The following is a 27,260-nucleotide window of genomic DNA, read 5'->3' as shown; positions in this document are numbered from 1 at the left end:
TGAAACAACTCAATTTCCATAATTGGGCTGTAGCGTTATAGTCAAATGGATGATCTCCCTCTGGGCTTCCAGGAGTTTTTCCCCCTGGGATATCACAAAACTAGACAAACTGGCAACCAGCCCCTTGAGGTTACCCATCTCCAGCCTTAAATTCTGCAGGTGAATTTGCCATTCGCAATTACATTTAACACTAGAGTGTGCATCGCTTGACCCAGAGACCCCATCCTCCACCAGCCCAGACAGTGCATCCTGGACTTCCACGTTAGTCTCGGATGCCTTGCTGGGAACCGAATGCATCAAATTAAAGTTACTGCTATTGGGCACGTTGCATTAAGTAAGGGGGAGAAACTCTTAGACCAGTTAATCTCAGGAGCAATTGTATGGGTCCCAACATTCTCTGACTCTTACCAACTCCCTGGCACCTCCCCCATGGTGGTACCTTCTACCTCTGCTATGGCAATTGTACCCAAGCTAATATTATATTCGCAGGAAGAATTTTGGGCTGATAAGTAGGTAGGGGACTGTGGGGGCACTGCTGCAACAAGGTCATTACAAACAAAGTTGGGGTGCACTTCAATTATACTACCATTGTGGGATCCTCCAGCCTCTAATGATTTTGGATAATGGACTGGGAGCTGGTAATTAACTATACCCTACTGGCCCACTGCCTTTTCGACAATATATTTGGCCAAGGGATCCTTCCTGGGTTGTCTTTCTATGCCAGCAAAAGAGTGATGGGCGAGGTCCCTTCCTCTTTCGCTCACAGAGTCCTGTTCACTCCACTCCTCAAGTTCACCTATTACCTTACAATTGACCTGAGCAATAACACAATTAGAATGAACAGCAGGGCACTCACGAGCCATCCGTCTTACACCATCCAAATCGTAAAGCAAACCTTCCATTTCACCTATTACAACGTTAGCATCCCTAATGGGTTCAAATAGTTTTTACACTTTCTTTTGGACCATCTCAGGTGAGGCCGGGTGAATGACCTTACGTTTGACCATGGTGCACCCCTAAGTACTCTTTGGGGTCCTCAGGTTCTATACCAGCAATAACACTGGTTACCCCCCCCCCCAAGATCACCCCGAGATCCTCCCAAGATCCACAGGGTTAGTATCCCGATACCCCACCAAGGTATCAGGGTATCAGTAATGCTATTGACAATATTAAGCACTTTCAACCGACAGTCGACAGTTGCTAGCTCAAGCATATAATTATACAAGCTATTTAAGGTGCAAAGTACAATGTGCAAAAACACTTGGCTTTAGAAAAGAAAGATCCACATACAGTGCAAACTATTTAAAGTGCAGGGTGCAATGATCGAAACCGCTTAAATTAGGTTGCCAATTAACGTTCGGAAGAAAAGGTTCACACACCATAAAACACACTGTAGGACACAGGAATAGTATAACAAATTTGGTTAAAAAAATGGGGTTAAAAATAGGAATAAAATGTATTAAACAATCAGACCGTTAAAAGCTATTAAAGGTCAGTACTCCTAACATTCAAAGGGAATAGATAAGCGATACCAGTACATGAGCATATAAATATGGGCAGGTAATACTTGAAAGTCCTCTATGCAACCTCTGGGCCCTTTGGTCTCCCTATAAGATTATAGTGGACCATCGTCACACACAGTCAGTTACAGTTGGTGCTACAAAGCAGTAACACAGGGCCTCATTACACGGATGGCGGAGAACCATGGTTCATGCCGGTAAAATACCGGCACCGCCTTGGCGGAAAGGGGAATTATCGCCCCATTCCAAGGTTGGCGGGGCGGTAATTCCCCCTTCCGCCATTGCCCTTCCCCATTCTCATTTTTGCCCCATAGGGCTCAATGGGAATGGGGAAGGCGCTAATTACGGTACCGCAAATTGCGGTACCGTAATTAGCTCGCTGGGTCCCTTTGCGGGTTGGTTTTTAACGCCTGCAAAAAGCAGGCATTAAATCCCTCAACCCGCAAAGGGACCTCGTAGTAAGGCGGTAAGGATTTACCGGTACCGGTATTTTACCGGTACCGGTAAATCCTTACCGCCATCCGTGTAATGAGGCCCATAGTCTTCATGTGTTACAGGATCAGATATCCAGGAAAGGACAGTACTGCAGTTAGCAGTATTTAGCAAGGGGGTGAGGGGGCTGGCCGAACGCCCGCATACGGGAGGAGGAGCCATAGTCTGTCCCTCCCCTCTGACCCACCCGATAGTTAATTACCTTGGGCTCCAAGTTTAGTTAGACCAGGAAAGCGAATTCCTGGTTTCGCGCTGTCATCCGCTATGTTGTTTTACACTATGACACTCACCAGGCTCGCTGGGCTTTCCATCAGTCCAAGACACAAACCAGGTCGCTTAGACAAGGTGCACAAACAGGATGGTGATAAGCTGCAAATGGGTGTAAATAACTCGTTTCCTCTTGAAAATGGGGAATTGAAAAGCTGGTTGAGTCTTCCTCAAACACCCAAACGACCCACCACGAACCACCAGTAACCACTTACTGGCCCACTTCTCAGTGCTAAACAGGCTGCATTATGGCACTCAAACAATCGCTGGGTCCAGGGCTCCTCCTTACAGCGATGGAGAGAAAGAACAGACTGGGCCACTAGTAACCACTTACTGGCCCACTTCCTTGCCCGCGCTGCGCTAAGCAGGCTTTTTTATGGCACACAAACACTCACTGGATCCAGGGCTCCTCCTTACAGCAATCGAGAGAAAGAACAGAGAGAAAAAACAGACTGGGCCACTGGTAACCACTTACTGGCCCACTTCCTTGCCCGCGCTGCGCTAAGCAGGCTGCTTTATGGCACTCGCTGGATCCAGGGCTCCTCTTTGTAGCAATGGAGAGAAAGAACAGACTGGGCCACTGGTATCCACTTACTGGCCCACTTCCTTGCCCGCGCTGCGCTAAGCAGGCTGCTTTATGGCACACAAACACTCACTGGATCCAGGGCTCCTCCTTGCAGCAATGGAGAGAAAGAACAGACTGGGCCAACAGTAACTACTTATTGGCCCACTTCCTTGCCCGCGCTGCGCTAAGCAGGCTTCTTCATGGCACACAAACACTCACTGGATACAGGGCTCCTCTTTGCAGCAATGGAGAGAAAAAACAGACTGGGACACCAGTAACCACTTACTGGCCCACTTCCTTGCCCACGCAAACCAAAGTGCCCAGGACAATTAAGAATGGCAACCGCAGTATATAGCAAGACCATACAGGAGAGAACCGTGTAAGAGAAGACGGGCACATTCATGCAGCGCTCACCAAATTCTAGTTACAGACACCGGCGTTGCGTGAAAGACAGAGAGGTGCAGCAGGCATACCTGAAGGTCCGCGGGAGCTCCAGGAGGCATATCGGAAATCCTGGAGGTATGGTTGTGTCAGGAAACCGCGTTCTGCAGAAAACACTGAAGAGACATATGCTTTGTGTGAGCAGTCGGGTAACTTTGCTGAAAATGTTGGTGGGGACATGACATCTAAAGAAAAGGTGCCCAGCCAAATGAATGGGGACAAAATGGTGTGCCATGAAAATTTGGGGGGACAAACACCCCTGTGCCCCCCCTAAAATTACGTCCATGTGTGTGAGTAACCAATCCAAGGACGAAGCTTCACCACAGAAACACGCCATAAGTCAGGCGCCACAAACTACCCGTGAGTTGACCCAGAGCAATTGGGGATGCTGGGGCATATCGACAAACAGGCAATCAAGTGAATTAATCATGTGAGATTGATATTTTGGACAAAACTGAAAGGCGATTTAAACACAGACAAAACGTAATGCTAAATCAATGTTTAAAAGGAAGAAGATTTGAATACCGACAAGAATATGTGCAGCAACGAAAACTGAAGAGATAAATATGCATGAGATGTCAATGTGGGGAGGAGGGTGGCTGAAACATGTGTTACCCTAAGTAAATACATTGGGCCGAACAAAGTAGATGTTGATGTGATAGATTGAAAATAACAAGTGAAACCAATAAATAAGTCCTGATAAGGAGAAAGCACGAGACAGCTGACATTTGGGGTAAGACTCCTGGCAGCAGAGTATACCAGGTAATCCACTGAAGTTGTGAAAAGACTTTCATCATTGTGGCAAGATACCTGGTAGGGGATAGACCAGTCGTGGCAGTCAATTACACCAGGCATTTCAAACCATATAAAGAACACTAACATTTGGGGAAGATACCTGGAAGGGAAGTATACCAGGGAATCTGAAGAGCCCCATGACATTTACAAATTGTATAAAGTACCTTAACAATCGGGGAAGATACCTGGCAAAGAAGTATACCAGGGAATCTGAAGAACACTGCGAAAGGATTCCTGGCAAAGGAGTATACCAGGTAATCCACCAAAGAAGAAATGCATACAAGAACTCCTGGCAGTCAAATCTACCAGGCGTTTTGAAAACTGTGGGAAGATACCTGGCAGGGAAGTATACAAGGGGATCTGAAGAAACCATAGGAGCATTCCTGGCAGATGAGTATACTAAGCAATCCACCAGAGTTGTAAAGAAATATTTAACAGTGATACAAAATACCTGGCAAGTACATGAAAGAAGTTATGATATGTAAACACACCAGCCAAACCTTCAAGTTTACCGAGCAAGAAACCTTGTGAATCCAATATAAAGAAATTGTTGTTCAAGGGAAACACATTTGCTACAAAGGCATTGTTGGATGTTATGGAAACTATTGTGTGAAGAAGAACTTTCTGAATCCAATGTAAAAGCCTCAGGGAATTGTTGGATAAAGAGACACCCTGTCAGGGAAAGGCATGTGGCTGGTACCACAAGTAGTGTAAATAATATCAAAGCTTTGTATATAATAAGGAAAAGGCCTCAAATCAAGTATTCCAGAAGACTTATTTGTGTTTACTGTAGGAGAGGCCCAGGGAACCAAAGGAATGCTCCCGGACTACATTTCCCAGCAGGCCCGTGTAAGCACGAGCCTGCTGACAGGGCCAGGCACACACCTTTACATGCACGCGCCACGCCCGCCAGGTACCGGTCGCGCTACTGACTTTGGAGATGAACTGACATGCTTCAAAGTAGCTCCTGCAGGCAAGCCATTGCAGGCACTTCCCCCGCCTGTACCAACTGCAAGCCCCGCTCCATGATTCAGATAAGTGAAAGTTCCTAGAAATATATGTTCTGTATTGTTTCTACTGCAAACACGCGCATGCACAGAATGCTATTACGTGTATGAAACCATTTTCATCGGGCAAGCTGCTAATATGTGCTAATCAGGGAGACTATTTACCCACATGATTAGTAGTCGGGGCAAACATTACGACCACACCTTAGAACTTTGGAACGTAAGGGCTGCATCAGTGCGGGGGGCTTGAATGGTCACACGGTTTAGCAGCCTTGTGGTGCGAACAGTGAAAGAGAAAGCGGCTGCTCTGCAGTAGAGATATCGGACAGCTTCCCCTGCGCACGCTCATTATTGTCTGGTATTTTTCCAGTGGAGCCTCCTATGCTGGTACAGACTCCTACACGATTACGAGCAGGGTTGAAAGCAACCTGCAGCTAAGTAGTGTTTATTTTATTATTGACAATGTTGAGTTTTACAGGATCCGAATATGCAAGGAAACATGTGAGCATGTAAAGTTTGCTAAGAAACGTGTGGGCATGTAAAGTTTGATGAAGAGTGATGATGTTAGGCAAGCACAATATGACAAACCATGAACAGGCTGGCATGAGGCAATGCAGGTGCAATTGAACCTCATTGTGCTTTTGGCTCAGTAGAAAGGTGATAGTACTATGCTTCAGGCAGGAGTTCTTGGGCACTAAGTCTGTGTGAATGAATAGGGCATCAATCCCAGGAGGAGATGCCACAGCCGAGGAACATGTTCTCCTCTAAAGCCCCTTTTCCATCCATAACCTCTACCTAACCCTCTTCCTTATTACCCCTAACCCATACCTATCCACTCAGCAGACCCTAACCTTCTTTCCCTGGTGGGTTACAGAGACCTGTATTAATTACTATTCTCAGGTGCCAAGGCCCAATGGGGAGCTAGGTGTTTTTGCTGCCTCCGCGCAAGACTGGGCCTGGATCTGACACACTCTTGTGATACAAAGAAACTGTTGTTTAAAAGAGACACTTTGGCCATCCTACTAAAAATCCAGTGGGGGAGGGAGGAGGGGCATCCTTTAGATCCAAAGATTTCTCCTTGGAAAACCCTTTTTGCATGCATCTTTATATTTTGAATATGAACATTTTCCAATAAACATATGTCAGTGACATTTCCTTGTACCCTTATTTGTTTATAGTAGGAGGGTCAGTTTAGAATGTTTTGGACACAAGGCCTTTTTCTAAGTAACTAACTACTTGGCACAGACTGATTCTTTGTTCTAGTTTCTTCGGTAGGCAACCTCCTTCTGTTATGAAAGGGCTAGAGAGGAGTTTTTCCAGACCATTTCTGTTAAATAAAATGATTAATAATGAGAATATTACAACTTTGTGTCCGCCTCTCATTTCGGACCCCTCACACTGGTCCACCTGTGAGTCATTTCTGGCCTGTGTGTTAACACAGAAATGCTGTGTGAAAGTATGAACTGAACTCCATGTAGCTGCCCTACAGATAGCCTCTAGTGGTATCTTTGCAATGAATGCTAGAGTTGCACGTGCACTACCCGTAGAATGTGCTTTAAGCATAAATGATAGTATTTTATTTGACAAGTGTAACACTGTTGTATACACTTTACAATCCATTTAGTAATCGTAGCCTTTGAGACAGGATCCACTTTTCTTCCAGTGGCTACAGATACAAAGGATTGGTCTGTTTTCCGTAGCGCTTTTGTTTTGTTAAGGTAGTACTTGACTACACTTCGAACATCTAGCGTATGGAGTGCTCCCTCCCCAGAGTTTAGAGGTTTTGAAAACAAGCTAGCATTTCAATTGATTGGTTGACGTGGAACTTTAGAAATGTATTTCGCTGAGCAGCAAGGCTGCGTTCTTAAGAGCACTTTGTTTTTATGTATTGTGACAAAAGGTTCAGTCATAGATAACGCCTTAAACTCACTTACTCGTCTAATGGATGCAATGGCTATACGGAAAGTGGCTTTGTAAGTGAGATCTTTGAGGCCTGCTTCACACATTGGCTCAAAAGGTGGGCCAATGAGCTTGCTCAAGAAAACATTTAAATCTGGGGTGGGTTAGCAGTTGGAGGATAAACAGCTGGGACATTCCACCATGAAACCTTGCTCTGTGGGGTTTTACATGCAGACAGTGCAGCTAAATGTTCTTTTAATGAATTAAAAACTAGACCTGAATCCAACAATCACAGTAGATAATGTATGTATGTATGTATGTATGTATGTATGTATGTATGTATGTATGTATGTGATGGTGAGCAATTAATTGGGTTGACATTTGACTTTCTACACCACACTATAAATCTTTTCCATTTGTTAAAGTAGCAGTGTCTATTGTTAGGATTACATGCTTCTTTTAATATTTTCATGCGTTTTGCTGGTCATTTCAGATGTCCAAACTCTATGACCTTATGGGCCAAGCTGCTACGTTGGTTGTCTGAGGTTGAGGACGTAGAATTAGCCCTGATTCTGGGACATATTGTATGGGTATGGTAGTTTCAAGGGCAGTGTGACGATTCGTGGGATTTAGTCACTTCTCTGCAGAAAAGGAGCCTTTCCCTGTGAGGCTAGGGAGGTGAGCCCACTACGCAATACCCTCCCTAGGGGTAGAGGCAAGCAGGACCTCACCAGGAGAGACTCCGCCCTTGGGAACAAGGACTCCCGGTTCCTCTAACCCGCCCAGTTGTAATCCCTCAAACACAACGCCTTCCAGAAGGAAACATGAAGAACACATGCACATATGTCATTGTCATATAGAATCCTTGAACCAACCTAGAGCAAAGTCCTTGTGTAGTACTGAGATGAAGAAGATGCTTGGATCAGAACAGAGTACAATCATTTCAGAGAAGAAAGACTTGGACGCTCCGCTGCGAAGTCCCACGGCAACGTCATAAAACTAAGGGGAGGATACCAGGAAGCGTGTGAAGCCCGGGAGATTAAAATCAGCTGTGAGGTCCCAGCTGAATGAGAGACGCACAGCTTCAGATGTAAGGACGAAGCTGGCGTGCAAGACCGAGTGAATCAACCTCGAGAGAACGAGACAGAGGGGATGCTGAACGCTTGACAGAAGCTTCCCGGAGCGTACGAGAGAAAGGTGGTGGCATGACCAAAGCCTGGTGGTCTGGGGAGCCCATTAAGAACACAGAGACCACTTACCTAAAGGTCCCGCAAAGGGGATCAATTTAAGAGGAGCAGAAAACTGAAGAAGCAAGCCTGACACGTATGGGAGATTACTCTATGCAAACCGCAAGCCTGGTGACGCGATACTAAATACAAGAAGGTAACAGGGAGAGCGGGACACCCAGACAGGAGTAATCAAATAACTGTTCACATTAAACACAGTAATAGCCCAAATGAGAATCATTATTGGAACATTGTTACTCTTCCCAGTAATAGTCAAGTATCGGAGGAGAGTGCATATCATTACTGGCAGAGTCATAATCGTCCCAGTAGGAGAGACAAACATAACGATTGGCCTACTCTTATGCGTCTCAGTGAGCGAGGCGAACATAACGACCTGTCTACCCATACTCGTCCCAGTGAGATGGGAGTGTAGGAAAGAAACCTAGTGGTCTGGCCACGGCCAAAGGCTGGGGACACTAGCTATGGCTGAAGCATACTGGAGCAATATGTAGAGTGGCCAAAGGCCATGGCTAGTGGGCCCGGAAGAAAGCTATTAGGGAAACATGTAAACGGGCCACGGCCAAAGGCCAGGGCCAAGGGTCATGGGTGAATGCCATGGCTAATGAGCGGGAAAGAAAGGTAGTGTTTTAAAATATACAGTAGTGACAGCAATCACAAATGGAAGAGGTGGTGGAACAAACCGCTCTCCTCTGTAAAAAACCCAGTCTATACAGACAGGGTCTCCTCAATGAGGGTGACCTTTCTCATGAAACACCCCCTGCCCATGTAATGAATATAGGCAGAACGGTGGTTTACATGGAAGAGCAAAAATACCACCAGGGATGTGCCAGGCTGCAAAAATAAAGGTATGTCTTTAGTATCAGTAATTTAAGGAAAAGCATGAAATGCAGAAGTGGAGGACAGCACTGACCTGGAAAAGACTGGACACTAGGTCGATCATCAAGAGGTCGACTGGTGGCAACAAACTTTGTTCTCACCCTAGTAGGAAAGGAAACAAATAATAGTGGAACAGATACGAGATTACTAGCCCAAACTCTAAAGGATGTGAAGGCTTACCTAGTATGGAAAGAGTGGAAATCCTGAGCAAGGTAGAAGTCCAGGAAATTAGGAATGAAGAACAAATCACAAAGCGAAAACTAGATGCAGAAAGGAAGGGAAGGGAAGTTAGTAGGGTTCAGGGACCTGCCCCTGGGCAGCATAAGGACACACTAGTGACAAAGGTGCACAGTTAATCAAGGCTGGATAGCGTCCAAAGTCAGATGCTCTAAGCTAATCCCATGGTAAGGCAATTTCCAACTTTCCCAGTTCTTGCAACTTGGAGAACAGGAAACAAACGTCCATAAAAACACATAGATGGATAATCCAGAAGCAATCCGTAACAAATGCGCAAGTTGGTTAACATGAAGTCACAGGCAAAGGTATCCAAACGCAATCCAAGAGAAAGTAAGCAATGCAGAAGCAGGGTCACAGGAGTCACAAGCATAAGACAAGTAGAACAAAAAGCCGGGGCACTTACTTCAATCAGAAGCACTGGCGTCCCGGAAGGGAGTAGTTTCTTACCTGTGACTGATTTCTCCAGCGTTGGTATCTTTCATGGATTCACATACTGTGAATATTCCCTGTCGTCAGGCTGGGAATCGCTGGTTACTTTAATTTAGTATTTTTCCTATGGAAAAACTTCACACTGAGCGTCCCATCGACCTCACTGTGGGTGCTTTCGGTCCCCAATAATAGGATGTCGAGTGTATCGCTCTAACCCAGCAGCTTCCCCTCAGATTTTAACCACTACAGCTGGAGGATATCCCCCTGCAGAGGAGGTTTGCCTGTAGGGGGTAGGCTGGAGGGTGCATGTGAATCCATGAAAGATACCAACGCTGGAGAAATGGAGTTACAGGTAAGAAACTACCCCCTTTCTCCAGCATTGGATCTTTCATGGATTCGCCTGCTGTGAATAGATTTTATGGCAGTATACATGTTAGGAGGAGATAAAACAGGCAAACAGAAATTAGATACTTGCAGATTTTCTGCGCTAACTCAAGAAGTAGATCTACAAAAGTATAAGAAAACATTTCCCGGAAGCTGCGGGGCTTACTTTACAGTTGTTGAAGTACTGCTCGTCTCATGCACACGTCTTCAGCGTGCTGTTGTTGTAAGCACTAGTGCCTAGTAAAAGTGTGAGGCACTGCCTATGCTGCCGCCTGGCGAATGTCTGATGGGTACTCTGGACCAGACAGCCACAGAGGCAGCCGTAGCCCTTGTAGAATGCGCTCTAGCCACAGATTACAGAGACCTGTTGGCCTTCGAGTGGCAGAAGGACATTGTAGATGAAATCCATCTTGAGATGCCCTGTTTTGAAATGGATTTTCCCTTGTTGGATGGGCCAAAGGCGACAAAAAGCTGCTTAGTTGAGCTAAATGACTTTGTCCAGTCTAAATAATATTTTAGTGCCTTTTTCACATCCAGGTAATGTAGGGCTTTCTATTCTGGTGAAGTGGCATTTTGAAAGAATGTAGGCAGCGTTATGGTTACATTTGTGTGAAACTCCAATGGCACTTTTGAGATGAAGAGAGGATTTGTGGAAAGTATCCCCTTGTCTTTTGCGAATTAGAGATATGGAGGATCTAACACTAGAGCTTGTAGCTCCGAAACCCGTCGAGAGGATGTAATGGCTATTAAGAATGCCACCTTCCAGGTCACAAACTTGATGTGTGCCGTTGATAGAGGTTCGAAAAGTGTTTCATAAGACAGGCCAGGACGAGATTCAGGTTCCATACTGGTGGAATATTTTTCTTTGGGTGAAAAGTATGAAAAAGGCCTTTTAAGAACTGTTTGAGTAGCCTGTCGCTGTAGAGAGGAGGAGGTCCTCTTTTCCTTGTGAATCTAGAAATTGCCACCAAGTGCACCCTTATGGAGGAGATTGCTAGACCTTCTTGCGCCAATTTGAGAAGGTAGGGAAGAACCTGTTGCAGTTTAATGGCCAGTGGTTGCAGGTTGGACTTCTGTGCACACCATGTACACAACCTTTTCCATTTGTGGTTGTAGGAAATGTTAGTGGACAGAGCCCTAGCTGTCGCTAGAATGTGTTGGCAGTCTTGAGGGATGTTTAAGTGGCCGAATTAGGAGTGGCCAGGAGCCATGCTGTTAATTTGAGGGAGCCCAGATCGTGGTGCTGGATCATCCCGTCGTTTTGTGACAGAAGATTGGCATGAGATCCTAGATGGATTGGATTGTCTGCCGCAAACGTCCGAGGACCAGGTCTGTCTGGGCCAGTACGGGGGTACCAGGATTATCCTGCAGTGATATTTGCGTATCATCTGTATTCTCTTTCTGATGAGAGGGAACTGAAGGAACGCATATGCGAGCATTCCGCAGCATGGGAACGAAAATGCGTCCCCCTGAGAGTCGGGATGAGAGACCTTGCTCGCCAATCTCTTGCACTGCTTGGTGCTCTGAGAGGACGATGGGCTCATGTCAAGAAGATTTTGGATATCTGGTTGTTGTGTAGTTGCCATTCAAGGGACTGCGACAAATCCCTGCTGAGTGTATCCGCTTCTTTGTTTTGTATCCCCGGGAGATGGAATACTTGGAGCATAATATTGTTGCGGATGGCCCAGTGCCAAATGGTCTGTGCTTCTTGGGACAGGGTGTTTGACCCCGAGCCGCCTTGTTTCCTCAGATAAAACATCATGGTCGTGTTGCCCTTGAAGACTCGTACCACCACATTTTGATTAGAAGTATGAAGGATTTCAGAGCCCAATGTACCGCTCGTAATTCCAACACATCTGATGTTGTAGGGGCATGTCCACCATTTTAGTGCAGTTGAGAGAGGCTGAGTGTTGGCAATCTTGTCTGACCAGGACCCGTGGGTTTGGGACCATCTGGTGACTAGAAACCTTTGCACTGGCCACATATGTAGCCTGCAAAGGAGGATTAGAGGGATGCAGGAAGACATGTTCCGTAGGAGAGCCATGCATGTGTGCACCGTAACTCGCTTGTTTGGAGTGAAGGATTTTGCTCGGGTTATCAATGTTTTCACCCTGTCTGAAGAGGGCCTGACGACGAGACTTTGGTCAGTGAGGAACTGCGTGCCCAGGAACACCAAACATTTTGAAGAAACTGTGCAAGATTTGGTGTAATTTATTGCAAATACCAATTGTTGGAGAAGAGCTTCTGTTTGTCTCAGAGCTTCTGTTTGTCCCAGAGAAAACATGGTCTGCTGATACGTTGGACTTCGTACCAACCAGTCGTCCAGATATGGGTAGACGTGGTGGCCCCGCTTTCTGAGAAAAGCTGCTACTGGTGCTTAGCATTTTGTGAACGTTCTGGGTGCTGATTTTAGGCCTAAAGGGAGTACTCGAAACTGGTAGTGAATTTCACCAACCTTGAATTTGAGATACTTCCTGTGTCTTGGATGTATTGGAATGTGAAAATACGCATCGTTGTGGTCTAATGCTGCCAGATATTTGCAAGGCTGTATGGCCTTTATGACTACCTGAAGTGTCACCATCTTGAACATCTGCTTTTTGATGTTTTTATTTAGCTTTTGCAAATCTAGGGTGGGACACCACTTCCCGTCTGGTTTCTTGACGACGAAGTACCTTGAGTATACTCCTTTTCCCTTTGCCAAACGAGGCACCCTTTCGATTGCCCATTTCTTTAACATTTGATGCACCGCCTGTTGTAGAAAAGCGGGTGTGATACCTTCATGGGGGTTAGCAGGATTTGAGGGCATTTGAATTCCAACAAGTGGCCATGCTGGGTGGCATCTAGCACCCACCTGTCCTTTGTTATTGTTTACCACTTGCAGAGGAAAAATGCCACATTTCCTCCCACCTGCACCTGAGGCAGTCATTGTTGGGACTTGTTCTGCGTACCTCTTTGAAAGGTGGCTGGTCCGCGCTTTCCCTGCCCTAGGTGATACTCCCTGCTGCGCTGGCAGGACTGGTGATTTCTCTTGTAGAACTGAAAATAGTATCCAGATCTGTTGTACTTCTTGTTATCTCTTGAGGACGAGAATCTGGAATAACCTGAGACTCCATGAAAGGATCAAAAGGGCTGCCTGCCCTGTAGGGAAGTAAGAGATCTAGCAGTGTCTGAGTCTGCTTTCATGGTTTTGAGGGCCTCATCAATATGGCCACCAAACAGATTTTCGCCTTCAAACGGCATGTCGACCGCTCTGTGCTGAACTTATTGCCGAAAATCAGTGCGCCGTAGCCACCTTTGCCTACAGAGGACCACCCCATTGCCAATTTGTTTAAACCCTTTTTCAGCGAGATCTACAGCAATATTAATGCTGTGGTTCAATGCTTCTTCCCCTTCACGCACTAACGTCATGGCTTCCTTCCTCTTTTGCTCCGGTAAGTGTTCTAATATAGGAGCCAACAGATGTCACATCTCTCAATCGTATCGAGCAACTATATCGAGGGCATTTGCTGCCTTGACAGCTGTTGCACCAATAGCAAGCACCTTCTTTCCTGCCTTCATTGTCTGGGGGAGTGGCGCATTTATGCTGCGTACGAGCCTTGCAACTCGCTGCCACTGAGAGCACCAACTCTGGGGTGGGTTGTGAAGTGAGACATTTTGGTGTTGTTTCAGGAGCTTTAAACTTTTTAACCAGTCTCCCTTTAATTGTTGGCTCTGTAAATGGATGTTTAAGAGTGCGAAGACCCTCCTGCCAAACATGATCCATGATTAATATGGAAAATACTGATTTACTGTGCCTCTCTAAGTGGTCAAAAAGGAAACAGTCCATTTTGTTCTTCAGAGATTAAGCCAAATTCCTGGCATGCCTTAGAAACCATGGAGTGGAAAGCTCCAATGTCATCTGGAGGCAAATTTTGAGTAGGACTACCCTGCATATCTTGGTCTGGGTCATCCGTGCCGGCTCTGCGAGGAGACGAAGAGGCGGTGGAGCTTGTGGACCGGTGTCTTTGTCAGCGTCTATCAATTCTCCCTCTTCTTGCTCACGTATACGTAGGATATATCCTCGTGGAAGTGGAGGTCTAGGACGGGATTGAGCTCATAAGCCATGAACCAAAAGAATCAGAACACATGTTTATGGAAAGAATCTGCCAGCACAGGATCTGATGGAATGCCATAATAAGGAACAAAGATGGCCACTTTGGTAAAATAGTCTATGACAACCCATATGGTATTGTGGTGTTATTAGTGTACGTTCCACAGTGAAATCCATTGATATCATGTGCCATGGCTTATGAGGGATGGTAGCAAACGTAACAAACCCACTGGTTTACAATTTTGACTTTTGCATTGCGCTCATATAGCGCATGTGGAGATATATTCTGCAATGTCACGTGATGGAGGGCCACCAACACCACCTGTAACAACTCCAGGGTCTTTTTTCTCCCTTGGTGGACTGCAATAAGAGAGTCGTGACACCACTAGAGGGCACTTAAATGTGTCTCCTCATTAGGAATATAGATCTTCTGGACATAGGGCAGACCGTGGATAATGTCAGCCTTCACCTCCTCCAGTTCATCAGGGTCCTCAGATACACACACCTGAATCATCTCTTAAAGGGAGGCCCGAGGGGTACAACCAGGGGCTACCTGTTGCAGCAGTAAGAGATGCTGGTCCTCCTTCCTAAAGGGAGTCGTTGCACTGTCTAAGTTGGGCGAATCTGCTTTAGAATGCATTAGAGCAGGTCTATAAATGACAACACAATCAATATGAGAAAAGCAGGAATGGCAGCGTGCTTGTCCAGCCATCACACATTATCCGATTATAAGAGGCACTAGATTGCAGTAATCAGTGTAAACGGAGACAGTATGACCTCCTCCCAACAGATGTTAATGTCAAAGGTATTTGTACCACACACCGTCAACAAAGGAGTGGTCCCCTGGCATTCTAGCAGAGCTGAAAAGGAGGGGTGGGGGATGGTGGGGTGTACTGGGAATAGGAGAGCGAGAGCTGTGATGCCAAGTTGGCAGCTTCAGGTTGGTTGGCACCGTCTGCTGAGCTGGAGTGCGGTTATCGGGTCGGTGCGAATTCCCCTGTGCTGTTGATACAGGTTATGTGTTGTTTATCTGTTGTTTCAGTGTGAAGTACGTGCGGATTGCTGTGCACAGAAGTGGTTGTGTGGGTTTCTGTATGAGATGTGTATGTGGAAAGTTTAAGTTTTATAGTTGGGTTAGTGGATTTTTCTTACCTCTTGGTCTTAGTCTTTGCATTTCGTTGCTCCACATCTATGTTTGTCCTGTGAATTCGGTTTTGTAGTTTGTCTGCCTAGTTGGCAGGTATGAAGAGGGTGGCAGTTTTCCTCTGTACTGCTTTAGTGGTTTGTGTACCGGTCTGAAGCAGGCGTGTTTCCCATCCTGTTGTTGGCAATGTTTACTTTAGATGATTCTGATCCTTTCCTGCCCATTCCCTTGTGGGTGGTCCTTACCTACCCATGTTTCCTCTGTGGTCTATGTGAGAAACCTGAAGGTGTCTCACCCACTAGACCCCGAGGATCTATCATCCATGTGGCCAGGCCATGGCCATCGCTATTGGATCCAGTTCCTGAGGGTGGGCCAGTGCAGGAGGATCACCTGGATAGGGGGTCTTCAGTTAGTGGAAGTGGGACACTGATGGGTGAGACGCAGCATCCCCTTCCTTATGACACCTTTTCCCCATCCTACCTTGTAGGATATTTAAAAACTCTACTCCACCCCTTTTCCAACACAAACACGTTCCCACATGGTGAAAGACAACGGACTAACACCAGAGCCGTTTACCTGACATGTCCCAACACAAGCATCAGGTAGAGTCATGCAATTGCCGATAACTACACACACCCGACTGCCCTTTCTGTTCCCCACACGGATAAAAGGCAGCGCATGAGAGCACACTTTGAGCAAGGCCGAACGCACAAGGAAGAAGCCATTCCGGGATTGCAGTTCAGTACGGAGGAGAAAGACAGGGAGGTCTGAAAGGACGACCAGGAGGGAATTAGACCCACAAAACCTCCCAGAAAGGAAACGCAAAGACTGGGAAATGCAGCTGGCGAGTGGTGTGTCAGATATCATGGGTACATGGAACCCTCCTGCACTGATTGCCAGGGCGGGAGAAGCGGTTGCCATTGTGGTACCGTTCTTGACTCCAGCAGCAAAGGGAAACACCAAGGAGTTCAGCACACCCAGTAAGTCGAAGAAACTGATAGTGGACCGGACTGTGTTAGGCTCAAGGTTGCAGTGCCAACATTGAATGTGAAGAAAGAAGATAACGGACAAAGGTCTTTTGTGAATAAAATCAGTAACAGCAATAGAGTGGTCTAACGCCACGTGGGTGCTTATTCGAAAGACTCTAGCTGGTACCCCTCTCCTGAAAGGAAGAGAAGTATTGGGCTAAGGACCTTTTGGGTTAGAGAAACTACAGAGTCCAAGAGGCCTAGGGGCGGCCAGTGTGAAGTGTTAAAGTGGTCATACAAGGGTGAAGTCAAATCCCTCGTACAGTCAAAAGTCTTTGACAAGTTGTGAAAACTAAGTGAACTGTTGTTAGAGGCAAATGTGAACCTGACTGAGGGATGCTTGCAAATTGGGGTGGACAGTATTACACCCCCAAACATTGTGTTGACAAGTATGAACCCGATTGGGGGATGTCCACAGGGAATGGTTGGTCTGAGCCCAATTGAGGGAGGCTATCATTGAGAGCATGATCGGAGCCCAGCTGAGGGGGATCCAGGGTCGAAAGAATCATCGCCCACAATGAAGATTAACTGAAGGAACTTTTGTTTTGTTGTGTTTGATATATATCAGGCCCTCTGAGGCAAGAGACTTTGAATGAACAGACTTGGGCACAGAAGGCCCTGATATCGAGGGAAAGGAACTGTAAGCTTGTGCCGGAGAAACCAAGAAGTGTGCTGTGCTCAAGAGTCCCGTCTTGTCCCATGCTAAAAACGTGGGGAAGGGAGACCCCAGCCATAACATCCTGACTTATCTTGTGAACACTCTATCTTTTCTTGTGAACATTATCCCACCATTATTTTGTAGCATAGCCGTAAAGATTGGCAATAGGTTTTTTAGCATAGGCCCTTTTTATTTGACTAGACTCCACTAGGATACTATTATTATTATTATTTGATGGTCGTAGCTTCCACCCATCTTAGATCTAGGTTTAGATTAGGTGTTGGTACAGCTTATTAAACACCCTGAACTGTGATCACTTGTGTCGGTCTTATTTTAATACCATGCCTTCATTACAACTAGCGGTATGCGGACATGGCGTCCTCCTCCTGCCCTCCTGGTCCCTCCTAGCGGTATGTAGTAATGGCATCTTCCCCCAGCCCTCCGGTTAGGGAAGATTAAATTTAGGGGTGATGGGTTCTCTCTCTGGGATTCTTGTTTCCTGCTGCGTATATTCTTCCTAGACGTTTCCATCTGGTTCTGGAGCAAAGAGCCAGATTTTAAGTAGTTTTCTTAATTGAAGATGATCCCTTGTGTTACATATGTTTTTTGGTAGCTCATTCCAGGTTATTGGTGCCAGGTGAGAGGAAGACGATCCTCTGAATGTTCTTTTGTTGTATGGTTTTGATTCTAGGCGGATGTCGTTGCTTGATCTGAGTGGTCTTGTTGGGTGGTAGACGTTTATTTTCTCTTTTAGGAACTCTGCTCCCTGGCCGTGGATTGCTCTGTGCGTTAAGCACATTGATTTGAACTGTATTCACTGTTTTATTGGTAGCCAGTGTAGCATTTTCAGTGCTGGGCTAATGTTTTCTCCTTGTGGTAGTTTGAGCAGGAGTCTGGCTGGAGCGTTTTGGATGCGCTGGAGTTTCTTCAACAGTTGTTCTGGCATTCCTATGTGTAGGCTGTTGGTGTAGTCTACTCTGGACATGAGTGCGATGTTGCTGAGTGTTTGGTGGGTGAAAGGGAGGAATGGTAGGATCCTTTTTACTGAGTGTAGGAGGAAGAAACATTTCTTGATTATGGTGTTTACTTGTGGCTCAAGTGTTAGTTTGTTGTCCATGAAAACTCTGAGGTTCTTCACTATCGTTGATGGAGCTGGCGCTGTACCAAGTTCCGTTGGCCACGGGATGTAGTGATTGTTTTCTCTCCTTTTGGATATAATAATTATTTCTGTTTTGCCCAGGTTGAGTTTGAGGTTGTTGGAGTTCATCCAGCTGTAGAGTTCTTGTAGGCAACCTTTCAGCATTGTGTTTTCTTCCTGTGTGTCTTGTAATTTATAGACTATTTGTGTTTTATCAGCATAGCTGTAGCATGTGAGTCTGCGTCTTTTAATGAGCTTGATTATTAGAGCCAGGTGTATGTTGAAAAGCAATGGGGAAAAAGTTGATCCTTGTGGTACTCCACAGGTGGATTCCTTTGAGGTGGATTTGAACGGTTTGATCCATATGGTTTCTGCTTGTTAGGAAGGATTTAATCCATAGTAAGGCTAGGTCGGTAATTTCGATTTCTTCCAATCTCCTGATGAGGATGTCATGGTTAACTGTGTCAAATGCTGCAGAGAGATCCAAAAGTATTGGAACTGTGTTTTTGCCTCAGTCTGCATTCACCTGTAGATCGTCCCAGATTGAAAGCAGTGCCGTTTCTGTTCCTCTCATTGTTCTGAGGCCTACTTGTGCCTGATCCAGCAGTATGTGTTCTTCAATGAATTCATGTGATACTCTATAGACGTATGTTTCGAGTAGTGTCCTTGGGGAGCAGCTTGATGCATGCCGATTTGAAAGATTGCGGTGTTTTCCCTATTGAAATTGATTGGTTGAAAGGGTATCTGTAGTATTCTATGGGTATTCCTTGTGCAAGGATTGATTTGTGTATGTCTGGGGGGGCAAGGATCCATGGGGGAGCCTGCTTTGTTGCTATTGTTTACCAGCTTGACAAATGTCTCTGCTGATATTTGGGGGAAGCTTCAGAGTTTGTTCTGCCTGGTGATCCTCCGATGGGTGGGTGGGTTGCATTTGAGGTTGCTTGGTCTGCTTTGTATGATCTGTCGGATGGTGCAGATTTTGTTTTCAAAGTGGTCTGCAAGGTTGTCGCATAGTTTCAGTGAAGGTATCAGTGTGTTGTTGCAGCCAGGGGGGGTTTTCATTTCGTTTATGATTTTAAACAGTTATTTTTTGGGTGTCGGGAAATTCTGTTGTCGAGGTATTTCTTTTTGGCCTTTCTAGTTCAAGCTTCCTGTTTTTTTTCTTCTTTTCATGGCACAGAGTAGCAGGGTAAACCATTTTGCCGTCGCTCTTTTGCGTGATGGGGTGAAAGGGTTTTCCTTGGAGATCTCGTCTATTGCTGCGGTGATCCACTTGTGAAGTATTTCTGTTTTTCTGACACGGTTAGATTCATCCATTTTTGCCGCCAGTGGTTTGCTGATTTCCAGTAGTTCAATTAGGTTTCTATTTTGGATGGTGCTCCAGTTTTTTTTTTCATGATAGTTGGCAGTTTGTCGGGTTGTTTGGTTGTTGGTGTGGCCAGCATGATCACAAAGGTGATCATGAGGTGGTTGACCCAGGGGATCTGTATCGCTGGCAAAATTTGCGTTTAGTCTATGTCCCGTTGCGTGAGTTGCTACTTTGACTAGTTGATGTAGTTTCATGGTCTTCAGTTGTTTGGCTATTCCTTTTTGTGTGTATGTGGTTTCTTCATCAAACCAGATTTTGAAGTCACCAAGGATTATTAGGTGTTCCTGTTCGATGGCTCGGTTGGTGATTGCTTCCATGAAGGCGTCCACAAAGGTTGCATCGTATGTCGGCGGTCTGTATACCAGAATTAATTTGAGGTTTATTTTGGGGTTGGTTGATAGGATTAGGGATTCACTGTTTTTGATGCTTAATGTTTATTCTGTTTTAATTTTCAGGTGTTTCTTGGATGCTATTGCCAGTCCTCCTCCTCTTTTGTTTTTCCTGTTTGCTTGAGCGCACTTGAAGTTATTAGGGAGGCAGTTATGGAGTGTGATTTTGTGATTGTCGTCTAGCCATGTTTCGGTTATGAATAAGTTGTCGATACCTCCGTCGCACAGGAGATCGGAGATCTCAGTGGCACGTTTAGACATTGACCTAGCGTGGATTAGATTTCAGTGGATCTTTTTGATGTGGTTAGGTTTGTTTTTTGATCCTTGTTTTGTCTTGCGGATGATGAGTTGGAGTGCTTCTTTGTTGTTGTTGCAGATTGGTTGGGGTTCCGTGGAGGCTGCTTCGTCATTGAGGCGGTCTGTTAGATTGATAGTTGGGTTGAAGAATTCTACAGCTTCATCATCTTGTGTGTTTTAATGTGGGTGCTGGCGGTGCCCTTGTGTTTTTGTGATATATGGAGTAAGGGTGTTGATATAGTACCTTTCTCTTCTTGGGTCCTCTGTTCTTTTTTTGTGGGGTTCCAATAGGTTCTCAACTTGTATGGACATGTTGGTGGCGTTGAAGTGTCGAGGTACTGCGGTTGTTGTGAGGTACTGTGTAAGGTGTATGGATTTTATTCTTATGTTTGTTCTGTTGGTTGTAATGTTTGTTGGGGCGCGTTCTGTATTCATGACGGCTTCTACTGGAGGAGGGTGAGGGTCCATTCGGATTGATCCTTGCTCCGATTCTCTTTGGTGGCACCCAATTCTGTGTAAGGGCCTTTTGTGTCGTTGGTACTAGGATGGTTTGGGTATTGAGGTTAAAGGGGCAGTAGCCCACCTGTAGGGCCTTGTGTTTGGATAATATTGAGCTTTATCCTCTTGCGTTGCGATAGCTAGATGCCCTCACAGGGTGGCTGTCCACTTAGTGGGTTAGGTGTTCCTCTATCTGTAAACTATCTAGGTGGGGTACTACGCATTGGAAGGGTAGCACAGTTGGGTATGGGTGGTCGACTATGGGTACCCAGTTAACTTGGGCAGTGATCTGGCTATAGTTGCTAGCTTTCAGTGATTGCTGTGTGTCCATGGGTAACGGGAGTGCCTAGGACTCAATGAAGGCAGGAAACGATAGAAGAATACACATAGATTTGAGATATCTAGATAAAGGGAGAAAAATACCTAGGTTTTACAGAGTGGTTGACAGTGAGATAATACACTTAAGATTTTGGGATCCTAGATTGTGGGAGAAAATGCCTAGGTTTCACAAATGGCAGTCAGTGATACAATTACATCTACATTTGAGATTCCTAGACACTGGGAAAAAAGCCTAGGTTTCACAAAATGGCAGGCAGTGATAAAAATACACATAGATTTAAGATTCCTAGATAGTGGGAGAAAGGCCTAGGTTTCACATAGTGGTTGGCAAAGATATAATACACTTAGATTCTGGATTCCTAGACAGTGGGAGAAAAACGCCTAGGTTTCACCATACAATAGATACTTCAATTTAAGCATGCAAGTTGTGTTCACACTAGATTCCACAGAGGATGTCCTGGGTGTGTATGTTTAGTGGTTCGATTACTTATTGCGGGAGGTGGTAGCAGTTACGACGAGCAGTTGTCCCTACCATGTCTGTTGACGCATCCTTGATGGCCAGGAGTTTGTGTTCTATGATCGTATAGTTCCTCTCTGAAGGCTTCAGCTAGTGGGAATAGTATGTTTCTGAATGCATTTTGCCAGTACCAGGAAATCTTTGGGACAAAACGGCTCCAATAGCCAAACTGGAAGCATCTGCTTCCACTAAAAAAACGGTTGTTGGGGATCCGGATGTTGTAGCACTGGTGACGTCGTGAATGCGAGTTTAAGAGACTCAAATGCCGTCTGGGAAGCCAGATTTCATTTAAATGGCAGTTTCGTTCTAGTGAAGTTAGTCAATGGTGAAACGATGGAGGAAAAGGAATGCACAAACCTATCAAAATTGGCAAGGCAGAGGAATGACTGCAAGGCTTTCAAAGAAGTAGGAACTGGCCAGTACAATACAGCTTATACCTTTAATGGATTCATTTTAAATCATAGCCCAAGAATTCGCCTTCCATCGTGTTGAAAATGCATTGCTCAGCCTTGGCGAAAAGATGGTTGTCTCTTAGTCTGTGTAGAACGGAGCGGACATGTTTCAGGTGTTGGTCATACGACTAGGAATAAATCAGGATGTCGTCAAAATAGACAACGACATAACGGTCCAGCATGTCCTGGAAGACGTCGTTCATGAAATACTGGAACATTGCTGGGGCGTTACAGAGCCCAAAGGGCATTATTAAATACTCAAAAAATCCATAACGTGTCTTGAACGCAGTCTTCTGCTCGTCTTCATATCATATACAAGCCACATTTTAAGCTCCTCTTAGATCCAGTTTAGTGAATATCACAGAGGAACCCAATTGATCCAATAGGACAGATATGAGTGGCAAGGGGTACTGATTCTTAGCAGTGATGGCATTGAGTGCTCTGTAGTCAATACATGCCCTCAAGTCTCCTTCATGTTTAGGTACAAATAACAATGGCGAGGCAGCAGGTGACCTAGAGGGCGAATGAATCCGGTTGGAAAGGCCTTATCTAGATAGTCCTTTAAGATCTCTTCTTCTTTGATGGTGAGGAAATACACACAACCACTGAGTATCTTGGACCCTGGGACCAGCCCTATAGGACAATCTTAGGGTTGGTGAGGAGGCAACTGTTAGGCCTTTCTTTTGTCTAAGACATCAGCATAGGACTGGTAAACACTAGTAATTCTGGTGTCTGGGTTTTTGGTGATGGCGCCACCTGAGAATATGGTCTCAAGGATGGCTATACAAGGGGAGTGTGGTAACTTGGCTGCAGGATCGAAACAATGATTATCACAATAGTCTGATGGGAAGGTCACTTTGTGTTTCTCCCAATCAATCTGTGGGTTGTGTGTGTGTAACCAGGGCACATCAAGAATCACTCTGTACTGTGGTGCAGCAATCAAATCGAGGAAAATACGTTTGTGATGTCCAGAATCTGTGCACATTCTCATGTATTTGGTCTGTTCCGTCACTAGTCTCAAAACAAGAGTCGTACCGTCTACAGCGTTTACTACTTCAGGTTGCTTTTTGGGAATGATAGGCACCCCCATATGTCAGGCGTACTGTATGTCCATGTAATTCCCCGTAGACCCGAATCTTTTACGGCACGGGTTTACAGAGGAACTTCATTGCATAAGAGAAAGGAGACAAACTCTCTGGTACTAATACAGGAAGAGATTGGGAGTCCAGGAGACAATCACTCAGCCAAAGAACTCCTTCTTTGGCTGAGTTTTGTAGTTTTCCTGTTTCCAAGCAGGTTATTTTGGGCAATTGCTTAAGAAATTATCTGCAGAGCCGTAGTACATATACAGATTTGCCTTCTGTCTATGTTCTCTTTCTGCATTAGACAAAGTGCCACAAACAGTCCCTATTTGCATAGGCTCAGCATCAGTAGAGTTTGTAAGGGTCTGTTTGGTTTTTGTGGTCGCAGTCAGTATAGGTGCCATGGCAACCGCCAGTGACGCAAAATGGAAAATTAAAAAGTATGCCGTTTGCGTGGCAGCTGTGCTTTCATTTCCCACAAGTGGGCACAGCTGACAACACAGTAGTGTTGTGTGATGTGTGCACTGAGCTTCATGTTGCTGCTCTACAAATGGCCTCCAGGGGCACATCTGCTAAAGTTGCACCGGTACCCCGTATTGAGTGTGCTCTGGGTGTAAAAGGTAGTGCCTTTTTTTGCTAACATATATAATTCTTGAATGCAATTAACAATTCACCTGGAGATTTCTGCTTTAGAGACAGGTTACCCTTCTTGGCCTGCAGCAAGTGAAACAAAGAATTGACCAGCGTTCCTTAGTGGTTTTGTTATGTCTAGATAGTGCATTACAGCTCTCCTGACATTAAGTGTGTGGAGGACTCTATCTCCACAATTTTGGGGATTTTGAAAGAAAGCTGGGAGTTCTATTGATTGATTGATTGATGTGAAATTTAGAAATGAATTTAGGTGAGAAATGTGGATGTGTTCTTGAAACCACTTTGTCTTTGTGTCTGTTAACAAATGGGTCTGTGATTGAAAGAGATTGTAGTTCACCAACTCTTCTAACCTTAGTAAGGACGACATTTAGATCTCAACCGGGAGGGGAGTTGAAATTGGGGGATGCACTTTTTTAACCCCTTCCGTGAAGGCTTTCACCACTGGAACCTTCCAAGACACTTTACTTTGTGATGTAGTGTAAGCTGAGAGAGCAGATAGATGTACTTTAAGGGAATTGAACACTAGTCCTGAGTCCAAGGGTGTTAAAGGTAGTGTACAATATAAGGAGAGCAGTCAATGGGATTGTGTTTGGTTTTCGTGCTTCTCTTAAGATGTCCATGCATTGTTTAGGTACGTTGAGGTGTCCACATTCTATGACCTCAGGAGCCAAGCTGCTAAATTGAGTGTCTGAGGATGTGGATGGAGCTTTGTCCCTTGATGTTGTGACAACATGTTTTAAGGGCTCTGTGGTTTAGCTGGTAGGCAGACTGACATGTTGTGTAGGTGCGAGAACCAGGTCTGGTGCACCCACATTGGAGCTTTTAGGATCATTGCAAGATGTTCTTGGTGCAGTTTGTGGATTATTATGTGTATCAGAGGTGTTGGGCAGAAAAGCATACCCACATTTCTCTGACCAACTCACAACAGTGAGTTCTCTTTTGGCTCTGTCAGGGTAAACCTGGATGCATAAGCATGTCATGTTGCATTCTCTGGTGTTGCGAAGAGGTCTTTGTCTGGATGCCCCATTGTTTGAATAGGTTTTGCACAATGCCTGTGTGTAATTCCCACTTGTGTTCCGAGGGAAGTTCTATGCTTCTATTTAGCACATCTGCCAGACAGTTGTGTTACCCTGGAACGTGTTGTGACAGGAGACAAATATTTGTCTGCAGAGACCATGTCCAGATCTTCTGTGCTAGTTTCAACAGATTTGGAGAATGCTTCCCACCCTGTGTGTTGATCTAAAACATGGCAGTTGGGTTGTCTGTGAGGACTAGAACTGTTTTACCCAATATTGGGTGTTGAAAGGCTGATAAGGCTTGGAACACTACCAGTAACTCCAGGATGTTGATCTATTTCTTGGTTAGAGACAGTGTCCACATGCCGTGCGCTGTGTGGTGGAGATAATGGGCTTCCCACCCTGAAAGTGATGCATGTTTTGTGAGAGTGGCTTCTACTGCAGAGTTGAGAAAGGGTATGTCTTTTAACAGGTTCTCCTTTGTCGACGATTTGGAGTGCCTTTACTATAGCCTGCAAAATGACCAGTAGATTGTCACATCACCGTTTGGTTGAGACCATTCTTTCGCCAACCACTCCTATACTGGACGCATGCGCAACCTTGCGTGTGGCACCAGAAAGATGCAGGAAGCCATCATTCCGAGAAGGCGCATAACCTTCGTATAGTTATCTGACAACTGGCTGTGCAACAAGGAACTTGAGGCAGCATTTTGTTTCGGACCCTCTCGTTGGATGGGAGGACTAGGGCATCCCTTGTTTGAATGACTGCACCCAGGAATTGTTTGGTTTGACTGGGAACGAGAATAGACCTTTTCTAGTTGATGGAAAAGCCTAATTGAAATAGAAGGTTGATTGTGTCCTCGGTGTGCTGCCGACACATTTGAGGTGTGTTCTCTGTTATGTGACTGGCGCCTAGATAAGGGTACACTGGAATGGATTGCCTGCGCTTGTGGGCTGAAGTTATATTGAAGAGGAATACTTTGAACTGGTAGTGAGTGGAACCTACCTTAATCCGGAGGTACTTTCAGTAAGCTGGCAACAGTGAAATATTAAAGTATGCATTTTTCATGTCTAATGTTGCCATGTAGTCTCCCTTCTTCAAAAGCCAGATTACCTCTTGTACGGGTGTCATTTTGAACTTTTGTGGTTTGACATATGTGTTTGCCAGATGTAGGTCTAACACAGGCCGCATTGTGAAGTCATTCTTTGGTACAAGGAAGTACACTGAATAAATACCCTGGTTTTCCTTGTGTAGCGGGGCCAGTTATATGGCTCCTTTTTTGAGAACAGACTGCATCTGTGCCTGGAGAATCAGTTAGTGTTCTTGTGACATTTTTCTGGATATGGGCAGATGGTTGCAGTTTCTCCAGAAATTCTATGCAGTAACAGTTCGACATGGTTGACAGAACCCACTGGTTTGTTGTGATGAGCTCCAATGTATGGGTCAATTGAGAAATACGACCCAGTCTGCGGAAACATGGGAGGGAACCTGAATCTACGTGTCATTGTTTAGCTTGGGTGGAAGAGCCTCTAGCGGCAGGACTTGCACTCCAACCCCATCCTCGTTTATACCCCCTTTGAAAGGAGGACCGAAAGGGAATTGACTGAGTCTGTGTTGTGTACCATGGGGAAGGGGTAGACCGTGGTCTTAAGTACGATTATGTTCTGTTATACCCTTGGGCTTGAAGGCGTGACAGGTATTGAAGGAGCCATGCTGCATGAAGGGTTTGTTAGAAATTTGTCCCAAAGTGTTAAGTGGCTCATGCTCTTTTTTTTAGCATTCTCCAAAGTTTCATCAACGGCTTTGCCGAATCAAACCTTGTTTTCTGTGGGCATATTGATTAATGTGGACTCAGTTTTCGAGTTTGAATGCTGAATTCCAGAGCCAAGAATGGCGCTTGAGTAGTGTGTCCCACACCACTATCCATCAGTATCTGCTGCATCCAACAGATTTTTAATAATACAACTGGCAACCTGCTTCCCCTCAGAAACAGTTCTTAAGATTTGTGAACGTAACGGCTCTGGTACAGCCTCTAATTGTTTCTGAAGAACGCCCCATTGGGCACTATTATGACTGGCCATTAACGTTGTGTTGTTTGCAATTCTAGTTTTGTATGCTGCTGATGTGACAACTTTCTTGCCTAAAGCATAGAGCTTTTTACTTTATCTTGGGAAGCGTCCTCTGTTGCTAGCAGGACACCAGCCCCTTTCCAGGTTGTAGTGACAACCAAGGAGTTCAGTTTTAATTGACCTTTGATATTTAAGGGATCTGTGGGAGCCGGTATGAAATGTTTTTACATTCTTGGATAGACCGCTTCATGAAAAGCGAGAAGTGTTAGTGATGGTAGTATACACTTTGTAATTGATTGTAATAAAAGGATATACTGTCCCACATACTTTCTTTCTTTTAATATATTATCCACAAAGTCTATCT

The sequence above is a fragment of the Ambystoma mexicanum genome, chromosome 11 (genome assembly GCF_040938575.1).
Source record: "Ambystoma mexicanum isolate Mex_15411 chromosome 11, UKY_AmexF1_1, whole genome shotgun sequence".
Taxonomy (NCBI): Eukaryota; Metazoa; Chordata; class Amphibia; order Caudata; family Ambystomatidae; genus Ambystoma; species Ambystoma mexicanum.
The sequence above is the reverse complement of the archived record's forward strand: the minus strand, read 5'-3'. Positions refer to the sequence as shown.